Source organism: Puma concolor, chromosome B1 (assembly GCF_028749965.1).
Source record: "Puma concolor isolate L17-30 chromosome B1, mPumCon1.1.hap2, whole genome shotgun sequence".
Lineage (NCBI taxonomy): Eukaryota > Metazoa > Chordata > Mammalia > Carnivora > Felidae > Puma > Puma concolor.
Window position 1 is genome coordinate 51239011 of NC_141670.1, and position 11950 is coordinate 51250960.

General features: G+C 51.4%; 1 pseudogene across 1 annotated transcript; it reads right to left on the reverse strand.

Moving 5' to 3' along the window:
- Positions 1–5215: 5215 nt before the first annotated feature.
- LOC147581630 (uncharacterized) lies at positions 5216–9679 on the reverse strand (annotated as a pseudogene). Its single transcript, XR_015250100.1, has 2 exons — positions 9211–9679; positions 5216–8852 (listed from the first exon to the last, which is right to left on the reverse strand). The product of XR_015250100.1 is annotated as an uncharacterized LOC147581630 (transcript).
- Positions 9680–11950: the final 2271 nt, after the last annotated feature.

An 11950-nucleotide genomic window follows, 5' to 3' on the forward strand; every position in this document is an offset into this window, starting at 1 on the left:
CGTTTTCTGCTTCTTGCCCTACAAGAACATGCTTCGGGTCCTGACTTTGCCATTGTCTGAAACATAGATGCGCTGTGGGGACAGGACACAGTCAGGGTGTCAAGGGGAAGAGGGAGCTCCACTAGACAAGGGAAGGGTCAATTAGAGAGAGGAAAGTGAACAAAACCAATGCTGGACTGTGGCAAAATCAAGCTCTACCCAATTCCAATTGTGCCTGGAACTCCTTTGAGTCTGCTTTGGATTCTGGAGTGAAGTGGGATCACCATGTCATATAGGCCAGCATTTAAGTGAATAATTAATTGTGATTCATGGAACAGCAAAATCAGAATTCACAATTATACAAAGTGACATGAAAGGGCTGGTTTTAAATGTGGTGGCCATAGCCTGGGCCAGTAGGCATTTATTATGCAAAAATCACAGGTGTTTTTCTTAAAGGCTCTAGGTGCTCCTCCCTGCCTTCTATACGGACTAGTATAATGTCAGAGCTTAAGGTGGGAACCAACAAGGATTCATTTGGGGTTCTTGGAATGTGGGATTTTTAAAATTTTTTTTTTCAACGTTTATTTATTTTTTTGGGACAGAGAGAGACAGAGCATGAACAGGGGAGGGGCAGAGAGAGAGGGAGACACAGAATCGGAAACAGGCTCCAGGCTCTGAGCCATCAGCCCAGAGCCTGACGCGGGGCTCGAACTCACGGACCGCGAGATCGTGACCTGGCTGAAGTCGGACGCTTAACCGACTGCGCCACCCAGGCGCCCCAAGAATGTGGGATTTTTTAAAAAAATTTTTAAATGTTATTTATTTTTGAGAGAGAGAGAAAAAGAGAGCATGAGCAGGGAGGGGCAGAGAGAGAGGGAGACACAGAATCCGAAGCAGACACCAGGTTCTGAGCTGTCAGCACAGAGCCCAAAGCAGGGCTCGAACTCACGAACCATGAGATCATGACCTGAGCTGAAGCTGGACACGCTCAACCGACTGAGCCACCCAGACACTCCCTTGGAATGTGTTTCTTAATGAACTATGTCATATCTATGTGTTTGGAGCATTGGTCTGTCTGGCAACGATGCTTTCCTCACACAAAAAGTGGGAAAGCTGGTATTTCCCAACTTTCCCAAGTTGATGTTTCTCTGCTTTCCCACTTTTAAATGCCTTTACAAGAAACTCCAACAACTGAATCCCACTTGTTACATTAAGAATCTCTTCTAAAGTGGAAGTATCTCTGGGACAGTTAAGAGACTGAGCCATTCACATACTGGTATGAGATGGCTTGGCATCACTGATTTTCTCCTAACACCTGTTGACCATTGAGAATATAGATGTTTTCACCGGGCTGGGAGGAGGACAGTAGAAGGTATTTTTTGTGTTTACTTACAGCACACCCCCATGGGGCAGACCTTGGATGAGATGTGATTGGGCACACCCCCATGGGGCAGACCTTGGATGAGATGTGAAAGGGAGAGATTTGCATAGAAGGGTAATTAGAAAGTGAAAGAAGTGCTCTACAAGGAAGATAGAAGGATTTGTTTGTTTGTTTGTTTGTTTTTACTCTGAATTTATGTCTGGGACTGGGCATGTACACAGTCTCTACAACGCATGGACCACTTGGAAATCAAACTCCAGACACCTGGATGAGTTAAGCAAGGCTGAGGCTAGGGGACGAACCAGAAACATCTTTAGACCCCTTCATTCTGTGAGGTCACTCTATTCTCTGCCCAAAAGGCCTGAATGCACAATTGGAGCTTTTCTGCAAGAAAAGCAGGACAGCTGCTGCTAATTTAATTACATCCAATTTGGTGGTATTTACTGAGCCTTATGTGTAAGGCACCTTCTTAACAGTGTTCCAGACCTACATGCACCCTCACTTCCTTCCTCTGAAAAACCTGACCATGGGATTCCCAGGCCATGGTGAAAGCCTTCAGCCTCCTCTGGCTTTATCAGAAGGGGAGGGGGCCTCCAGGTGGCTCAGGGAGGCCTCAGCTAAAACCAGTTGCTCTGACATTTTGTTTTCTCTCCATTCGATTCCGATGCTGACACTATGCAGGTTGCTATAGAACTGCCAGAGATAAATGTAAGAGCACATCAGAGCATTTAAAGCATTAATTCAAAGGGGGGCTGGAAGAAGGGAAAACAGACGAAGAAGGATCTTCCTGCTGTCGTTATGATTTTTACTTTTATTTTCCTGTTTCCAGAGCACCAGTAATGGGAAGTGCTTGCTTCTGTGTATCAGTGAACTCGGGGCACACAAATAAAAGGAGGCAAAAAACTACTTTTTTTTTTTTTAAGGCTCTTGTCCCCAGTTGCATCAGCTCCACATGCTAAGGAGTGAAAGCAGGAGCGGTTTCCAGGGTATCTGTGGTAGAGACAAAAGCTGCCTCCTCATCTCTGAAAATGGTTCCTTTTTCAAATCGCATTTTCAAGTTTCCCTCCTTGAAATATGAAATGACATGGTCTGGGCACTGTTAGAGTCCAAGGTGTCATATACATGCAATAGGTAGCTCGCAGGCGGCCCCTGGGGGAGGTGACAGGAGAGCCAGGCTGCAGGGGAAACTCTAAGGATGAGGCACCCTTGCTTCTGGCTGAAACAGGCTACTCCAAAAACCGCTCCAGAACAAGGAAGCCCAGAGGTGGTGAAGAGAGAGTTGAAAACCTTAAATTTTCTTTTCTAAAAAGTGCCGATTGTATACTTCACCTGCGAAGAAGAAATTTCTCTCAAAAGGAGAAAAAAAAGTCTCAAAGTAAACCCCCCCCCCCCCAACTGCGCTAAGTGCTGGGACAAACAAAATGACTGATGTGCCCTGTAAATCATCTAGGGGTGGGGGAGGGGTCTGAATCAGGCAAAGGGAAAAAAGCAGAAGCCAGGCATAGTGTTAGCTGATTCCAGCAGAGGCAGTAAGCAGCAAGGGGCCTGGGCTATGGGATACATAATTGGCTAACGAATAATAAAGCCAAAATTGGATATTAACAGCAATTAGTTTCTGTAGAGGCACTAGGGAAAAGAGCTGCAGAAAACCCCATTGGGCCTTAAACCGAGGCAATCTGAAATTAAACCAGTGTCTCAATTAAATGGGAATAAATATTGCCACATCAATCTGTGTAAGTGTGAGAGGGGGCTGAAGGGAGGCCCCCTGTGAAGTCCAGGTGCACTTTCCTGTATGTCAGAAGCTTTCCGTGGCATGACCTTTGCCAGGCACGTTCTGGTCCGGACCTGTGGTCTCTTGAGGCCAGTCGGCCTCCTTTTCCTGGGGCACATGACCTTGAGACCAGGGCTCTAAAGGTTATCTCAGGGCACTGGTCTGTTAATTCGAAGGAGCCTCACATCATGGACTCTGCACCCTGGTGGGCCTAGCAGGTGAGGAAAAGGAGGGAATTAAGTTCTTTTTAGAAGAGAGACCGCGCCCAGGGGACGGGAAGGACTCCTGGGAGAGCGGCAAGGGTTCGGAGGTTCACGAAGAAAGAGCATGTCTGCTTCTCTCTTTCAGACCAATTTCTCGGCTCCCTCTCCTGTGGCGTAAGACTAGCTAGCATCAAGGCTAAAGGAGAAATGTGTATTTTCCTTCTGGGTTGAGGGTTTTGTGTTGCTGTTTTGGCTTCTCTAGAGAGTGCTGTGAGGGTGCGGAAGGAGGGTATTGGGGATGATGAGGACGTGTTGCTAGGTCCTGGGGAAAGGTGCCCGCTGCCCCGGCCCTGTGGCCAGGTCACCGTGGGTATGGGGATAGGGGAGGCTGGGCGCCGTAAAGGGGAGTCACGTAGGATGCACTGGGACGGAAATCCCTCCCCTTCCAAAAATCCACCCTTAAAGTGCTTTCACCCTGCCGCCGGGTTGGTGGGGGGAGTCGGGGGAGTGGCTGAACAGTGACCTTTCGGTAGAGCCCCAGTCTCAACCTCCTCCCTGGGCTGTGCCCGCCCCTCTTTCTCGCACATTCTGAGGCTTTCCGGGGTGCGGGATGAGGTTGTGGAGATTGCAGCTTCTAGAGTGGACAGGAAGGCGGCCTGGAGGAGGATGAGGGGAGAAGAACGGCCCCTGGCCCTCCCCGCGCGCGCGCAGGCCAGGCCGGGGGCCACGGCGGGAAGGCGCAGGGTCTAGGCCGCAGCCTGCGGCTGGGCAAGCGCTGGGGTGCCGAGAAGGGAGGACATTCCATTCTGCCAAGGCCTTAGGTTTGCCACGTCCCATTTTTCAAAGCTAAAGATGTACCCCCGCCTTGGCCCTCCCCCTATTCCCACCCCGACTCCGTAATCGTAATCGTCTCTAACGTTGACTGTCCATCTGGCGCTTGAGCCAAATTGGGAAACGGAGGTGAGCGGCAGGGGGAAAGAGGTGGGCCCTCCAGGGCTGTCTTCACCGTGGGGGTTCCGCGGCTACCCCTGAACCTCGGATCAGTCCGAAGCTTTGGGAAATGCAGGACGACCCAGGGCCTTGGGGCCCAGCTCCTGCTCCTCTTCGCCTTGCTCAATTTAGAGGTCTCAGGGGCATTGGAGAAAGAGAAAAGTGAAAGCCTCCTGCACGCTGGAAAGCAGGTCACTGGAAAGCCCTGGGGGTGGGGCCGCAGGCCGGGTGGGTGGCGAGGCCTAGCCGGGTATCCCCCCGCTACGGAGGCTGGACTGCACACTCGCGCTCGCGCTCGCTTTCCGCAAAGACTGGCCTTAAATGGGCTAGGCGAAGTAGCAAGTTGAACTTCCCCCGACAGTACTGCCTCCTAGGTTCTAAGTCTCAATATTTGGACATGTTTAAGAAATAGACTGGATTTTAATTTAAAATAAACCTGCCCCCACTTTAATTCTGAGAAAGCCCCTAGTGATCCTCGAGGTTTATTTTGGGGGGCTTATGCAGCAATGACCCAGGTCCTCATTTCTGGGGAAACACTTCTTAGGACAAAGGGAGAAGGGTAAGAAATGAGGTGAGCCCTATTGAGAGCTGCTGACACTTCATTTCTGACCTGGAACATTTTTTGCTCTCAATAAGGCCTGCATTTTTTCCAGGCCATCTAAATTTGGTGCAGATCTCTCCAGGCCCCAGGCATCCAGGATAAGATGGCACAGAGCAGCACACACTGACTGGACTTCAGCCCCTTTGAAGTCCTTTCTCTTGTTTTAGGTCTACATTGGAGATGCAATGAACTATTAAATGTTTTAGTTTTTTTTTTTTTTTTCTTTTAAACTGGAGTCAAATTGAGTAAGACTTGGCAAAAACACCCCAATGAAAGAATTGTAGATGGGACTTGGAAGAAAAAAATCTTTATTAGGCATCATAATTCTCATAATTGTTATTATTGACATACTCATCACTGTGAATCAGCCAGGCGAGCCTCAAACACATACTACCAGCACAGCCCTCAGTCCCGGTTGACTCATGGGGCTCTAAAACCACCCACAGAGTAGATGAGGGAGGCTCCATCTGTCCTAGGGAGAGTGCTTTGCAGCTGCCCCCAGAGGACTCCATTCTAAGGTTGGAACAAGGGGGTGGGGGTATTATGTAAGTTCAGTAGAGGCAAAGAGAAAATTATTTCCCTGTGGAGACAGTATAGATGGATAGATTTCTGTGTGTGTGTGTGTGTGTGTGTGTGTGTGTGTGTGTGTTTAAATGCTTTCCTATAAATGTTAGCGATGGATGTGGTTAGGAGAGAAAATGTATGTATATATGTACATACACGGGCATATGCCTGCTCAGAGAGCACCCTTCCGCTCTCTGAGCGGAATTATTTATTTCTCTGGCTAAGGCTCCTCATGCAGCCACAAAAATTGTCTCTGCTCCCCACCCCTTTGGTGATAGAAATGACAGAGGAGTTTACCTTAGCTTTTGTTAAAAGATCAGTTTCTTTTCTGCTTAAACAGAGATCTCGCCTGGGCCGTCGCTGGCAGGGGAGACAAGAATATTACCAATTTTTCCTTTGATACATTTCTAAATCCATCTTAATGTATCTCATACAGTCACCTTGGGCAACATATGAGCTCCCATGGTCACGAGGACCATAATGATGGTGATGTGTGTGGACTCATGGGGGCCTTCTTAGCATATTCAGTCAGCACACTGCCTCAACGTGTCCTATGTTTTAAAAATCATGTATTTTTCCCTTCGTTTAAGTCACAGGATATAATTAGAGGGGCTTAAATGGACAGGGAGGGGATCTGAGAAATGCCTTGGAAGAGCATCAGTCTTCAGTTTTCTTACATAAATATCACTAGGCATAAATAGGCCCAGAATATAGCAGAAGGGAAGAAGCTAGGACTGACCTTCACTCAGATACCTCTGTTTGGTGAACACAAAGGGGGCCTTGAAATTACACCAGGAGCAGTGTGTACATTCATCTCTGCCATTTGCAGCCATTAAAGCCCCACATAAAAATACATTTCATAATGAGACCTGGTGAACACAGGAAAACCCCACACCCATGCACACAGACCCGGCAAACCTAGAACACTCCCACACCCATTAAAGCTTTCTGGAACAAGAGTTTACATAAGTAATAAAAAATATGCCCCTCCCTTCCATAGTTTATCAGCAGCAGGAACCTGGCAGGCCTTGTCCATGGTGCCTGTGGTTGAAGCTCTCAGGGAGAAGCGTGTTAGGTTTCCACCTAAAAGGGCCATTACTTGGGGGAGGCATCTGGAGATTGTGCTGACGGGCAGGCACATCAGTGAAGGGTACAGCCCTGTCTGATGGAGTTATGGGAAAACAATCAGAGATGAATCTCACTATTGTGGGCAACCGTAGGGCAAAGGGTTGGTCATCGGAGGCTTAAATTGTGCCCCAAAACCACAAAAGCAGCCTTCTTAGGGGAGGAGGGAGGCAAGGGGATTTATACCCCAAGGAGGCACCATTTGGAGGATGATCTGTTTTGAAGGTAGTGGCTGCCTGTGCCTCTTAGGACAACCCTGGCTAAGGTTCAGGGGGCAGAGAAACTGCACTCTCTTCTGTCCTTTAGCCAAACTTGCCTTCTGGGAGTTGAGGGATAGCACCATGCCTGCAGTTTGCATGATGGAAACTGCAGCCTTCTAGAGAGAAGGGGTAAGCAGGTGGTGGCAGAGAAGGTTCTGGGAGTATCTAGATGGGATACAGCACGTTTAACCTCTCCTGACTCCAGATACTCCTTTAGGAGGGCAGAGGAAGAACCTAAGATATAATCATTACACGGTGATTGGCACATAATAGGTACTTAATAAATATTTGGGAGGAAATGAGGCTTGGGATCCATGGTATCTTTAAATGCTAATTTGCTAAGTGGGCTAGACTGAGGCTTTGCAGAGGAAAGAATGCCTCAGTAAGCTTCACCCCGAAACTCCTTTAGGCCTTGGTTAACGCGTGAAGAATCAAGACTAAAATCCTGTGCATCCCTTATGGCCTTGGTCTTGCAAAGACAGGCCTCTGCCAAGGGTGGGAAAAGGGATGCAGCTGGCTTCCTGGTAGGATGATCCAGCTCTTGGCCTCCTTTCTCTGCAGGGACCCGTCCCTCTCCCATTTCCTCCACCTGGAAATTTATGAGTTTGGGTCTTGCCACCATCCACTGCAGCTACAGGGGCTCTCTAGGATCAGCTGCTGGTCTGTATCGAGTGCTGGGGAGGAAGGCCTGATTTGGGAAGCAGGTTCTTCAGAATGAGGGAGGGTTAGCGCTTTCCATTCCCTGACAGCCCCTTTCAAAAGAGGCTTTCCTCAGAATCAACACTTGTGCACATTCTGTTTTTCCTTCAGTTCAGATTTAAGAAGGAATTCATCCCCTCCCCCCTTTGGTACATGTAGGTTACTGGCGCCTCTCCCTTCCTCTGCATCTCCTGGATCTCTGCCTGAAACTACAATTACAGCCGCAAGGAGGAAGTGAGATGCTCCTAAGAGCCCTGGCCACGCTTTCAGCCCTGATTGAGCTTATGAACCCTCCAGGAGTTTGTTCCTTCTTCCTTCTATATCCCAATGACTTCCTTAAGCTTGTCAGGTGCCCACAGCTCGACAGCAAAGAATGACAAACACCTCCCTCCTCCCTTCCAACTGGCTACCCACTCCGCCCCCCCCCACCCCCAGCCTCAAGGAGAACACAATATATCTGTGGTCCAAGCCCTGGCACAGACTGCCAGTCTTCTGGATGCCAGATTATTTTTTTTTAAAGGGCGAACCAAAAGCTAAGCCCAGAACAAAAACACAGCCACGGAAGGTGTCGACCCACATACAATGCGCCCCGAGCCCAGAGAAAAATATGCACACAGAAGCACTCCGTAATGCGCTCACAGGCACCCCCCCCCTTCCGCCCCCATCGCATCTGTGCTTGCACAGATCTGTTTCTGTCACAGAATCAGCTTCTCTCCCTGAGTCTGTCTGCCTCTCTAAGCCCATGTCTGTCACAAGCTGCACACCTCCCCGCCCCAAGGGCTCCGGTTCAGGGTTAGCCCAGCCAGCGGGAGCCCGAGACCCCTCCCGCCCGAAGCCGCGGCGCTGAGCTCTGCGGAGGGCGCCTCGGCTCTGTGGCTCCTTCCCGGCGGGCCCTCGCGGACCGACGGTGCTCAGCCAGCCCCATTCTTGGCATTCACCGCGTGCCTTAATTGTATGGACATTTAAATCAAGGTCCGCTGTGAACACGGAGAGAGAGGCCTTTCTCCTGAGGAAGTAAAGGAGGAAGGAAGGACAGGTGGAAGAAAGGAAGGGGGGTGGGGAGAAGATGGGATGAAAAAAACAAGGAAAAATAAGTAAAAAGAAGGGCGCGTGCGTGCGCACTGACAGCGGGGAGAGGGTTGGGGGTGGGGAGGCAGGGAGAACAGGACCACAGCATCCTCCCTACCGCAGCTCCCCCAATCACACAGACAATGAGATAACAGCGACGTCTTCCAAAGGCTCTTTGTTCTCCCCCATCCTTTCGGATCCAGGCTTTTTCCTGCAAAGCGGAGGGGGTGGAGGGTTGGGGGTGTGGGTGGAAGTGGGAGACGGAGGGGTGCCTCCCCCGTGTTAATTACCCCGACTCCCTTACCCCCTTTCTCACGCCTCGCCTCCCCTGCAGCTCCAGACAATGAAAAAACAAAAACAAAAACAAAAACAAAAAAACAAAAAAAACAAAACACAACACCAACCCCACCTCGCCCCAGCACAGCAAACCCTACCCACCCATCTCTCACTCTCAGTTTAGCCCAGTAAACTGAGGGGGCCAGGAGGAGGAAGTCGAGGGCACAGAAAGCGGAGGGCAGCGGGGGCTTGGCAGCGGCTGCCAGAGCAGGGCGCGCCGCCGCCGCCTTTACCTCGCTGGCTGAGTGCGGGCGCAGCCTGGCCGGGCGTGCCGCAGGGGCGAACTGCCGCGCTCCGGGCCGGGATCAGCCTTCCGAAACTCGCCTGCTGCAGTCCTCTTGCTCAGGTCCCAAGTGGTGGAGGGGAAAAAGGAAAAGAGGGGGAAAAAAAGGGAAAAAAAAAAAAAAAACCCCATAAGAGCGAGGCCCATCTGGCCCCTCATCAGCTTTGTCAAGTCTTGCATACGCTAAAATGCTAATGACCTAGATAGCTCATGCAAAATGCAGCAGGGAGGGAGGGAGTGAGGGAGGTGGGAGGGAGGAAGAGAAAGAGTGATGGGGGGAGAGCGAGGGAGGAGGAGACGGAGGGGAGGGGAGGAGAGGAGAGGAGGGAGGAGGGAGGAGAGAGGGGGAGAGGGAAAGGGAGAGGGGGGCAGAGAGAGGGAGAGAGAGAGAATATATATGTCTTCGAAACACCCCTACCACTCTCCTCACCCCACCCCACCCCACCCCAAACTGTCAACGGGCTTTACCAGGTAAAGGGTGGGCGTAGATTTAAAAGGTCACTCGTGTCTAATGCAGCTGGATCCCTAGGTCAAAAAAGGGGGGAGGAACAGAGGATGAGAGTCCCCAAAGCCAAAGGGATAATAAGACATTATTTTAAGCCCCCTCCCTCCATGCGCTCCTTCACCTCTCCACTCTGTTTACACACAAATCCAGACGCCTCCTTAAGTGTGTACATGGACATATCAATTTTTCATCAATTTCTCAGAGCTTCTATCGGCAGACACCCATATTCTCCTCCCCAGCAAAACTCATCTTGTGAAGCTGAAGGGGGTTTAAAAAAACCTCTTTTTTTCCCCAAAACCCTCCTCCAGCTGGCCAGTCCCCACTCACCTACACTTCACTCCACTCTCCCGTTAGCCCCCGGACAACATCTCCGGTGTCTACTTTTTTTTCTAAGCCTTCTACTTCCTAGTCTCTTCTCCAACACCTGGATCTCGAGGAGGGGAGGCAGGGGAGCAGGAAAGCCAACTTAAGTCTACCTGACCTCCCACCATTCAGTTCTCTTTCCCAGAAAAAAACGAAACAAAACAAAACCTTACCCCTCTCCAACAATGTCATCGTTCAAGCATGCCAAAAGGGTAAATAAAATTCAATCCGAATACCCTCAGAGGTCCGCACGCTTCATGGGCGCTCTTTGGCACGGGAGATCACTCCAGTTCCCAGCCAGCGCTCCCGCGCGTCCCTTCTTGCCGAGCCCAAAGTGCTTTGTCCTGGGGTCCACTCAAGGTCTTCCTCTTTTTGTTCTTTTTAAGAGACTGGTCGCAGTCCGAAGTGTTTCAGCCAACCTATCGAAAGGCAGTAGATCTACTGGAATAAAGGGATCAAGATATATACATGCAGATGAATGAGGGAGGGATGCGGACAGGCAAAAGGAAGCCCACATCTAGGGAGCGGCCGCCCCGGCCCGGCCCCAATTGCTTCCTTCGCTGGGGAAGGGGCGGGTGGCGAGAAGGCGCTGGTGGTCGCTCCACCTGGCAGGAGGAAATGATAACCATGATAAGGAGCATCATGGTGATGATCATAAGCATGATAAAAAATTCAGAATCTCCCTTTGGTGAACCAGAGCATGCGTGCAGGAGGGACTGCACTGCTGGCTGCAGCGGCCGGGGGGAAGGAGAGGAGCGCAGGAGGCAAAGGTTGTGGCGGCAGCACCCTCAGATGAATAATAATAACGCGCAGCGCAAGTTGCGGTTCAGCCTGAAAATCCAGCCCTCCGCGTGAACTCGCGTCGAGTGCGGATTGCAGGGGATGAGGAGGAAGGGGGGGGAGGGGAGGGAGGTGAAGGGAGGGGGAGGCGGGTAGAGAGGAAGGCAGAGAGGGACAGACAGAATTTGGAGCCTTTTAATTTATCCTTACCAAGCCCTAATCTCGTTCGCCATCCTCTTTGGGTGAGGTCGATCTCCTTTTTAAAAATTATTATTCCTTTAACGGATTATTCAGCTAAAAGAAGCCACATCTGCTGACTGTACCGAAAACAAGAGGATTAGGAGCCGGTCCACAGAGCGGGGCCCGCAGCCCCCCACCCGCTCTCTGCACCAGCACACGTCATTCTCACTGCCCCCGGGTACCTCCCTCTCCTTCTTGCTCGGGGAGAGCTGTGCCAAGGAAAATGCGGATTTGGGGAAAGTGAGAAGTGGGAGCGCTCGGAAGAGCGGGAAAGCCAAGGTTGGAGGTGGCAATTCGCACCCCCACATTCACACGCGCTTCCGTTTATCCGTTTCTATCCTGGGCAAAGGGGGCGCTTTCGCGATGCCCGCAGCGCGGCACCTGCAGTGAAGCGTGCCCTCCGCCCCCTAAACGTAATCGCGGCTGCACCAGTCCCCGGCAGACTCCCTTCAGCAGTCCTGGGTGTCAAACCTATACCTTAGGTCGACCGCCCCCTCCCCTTCCTCCGCCCCAGTAGCCGCGGCACCAGGGTTCACCCACTCCCTGTCTCTTCCGCTTTTGCAAACGGAGTGGGGGGCTCAGGGCACCCTCACGCCCCCAGCTTCTCGTCCCCAGGCTGGAGGCGCCAGACAGAGGTTTCCGCGGACCGCGGCGCGGGCGAGGCCCAAGGTGGGGGGTGGATGGGGGGGGTATGCTGCGGCGGATGCGGTTGACATCACTGCGGAGAGCACGCGGCTGTCCGGCCGCAGCAGCGCCGCGAGCGTCTTTGCACCTCCCCTCCTTCCCTCCCTGCCAGCCTCCA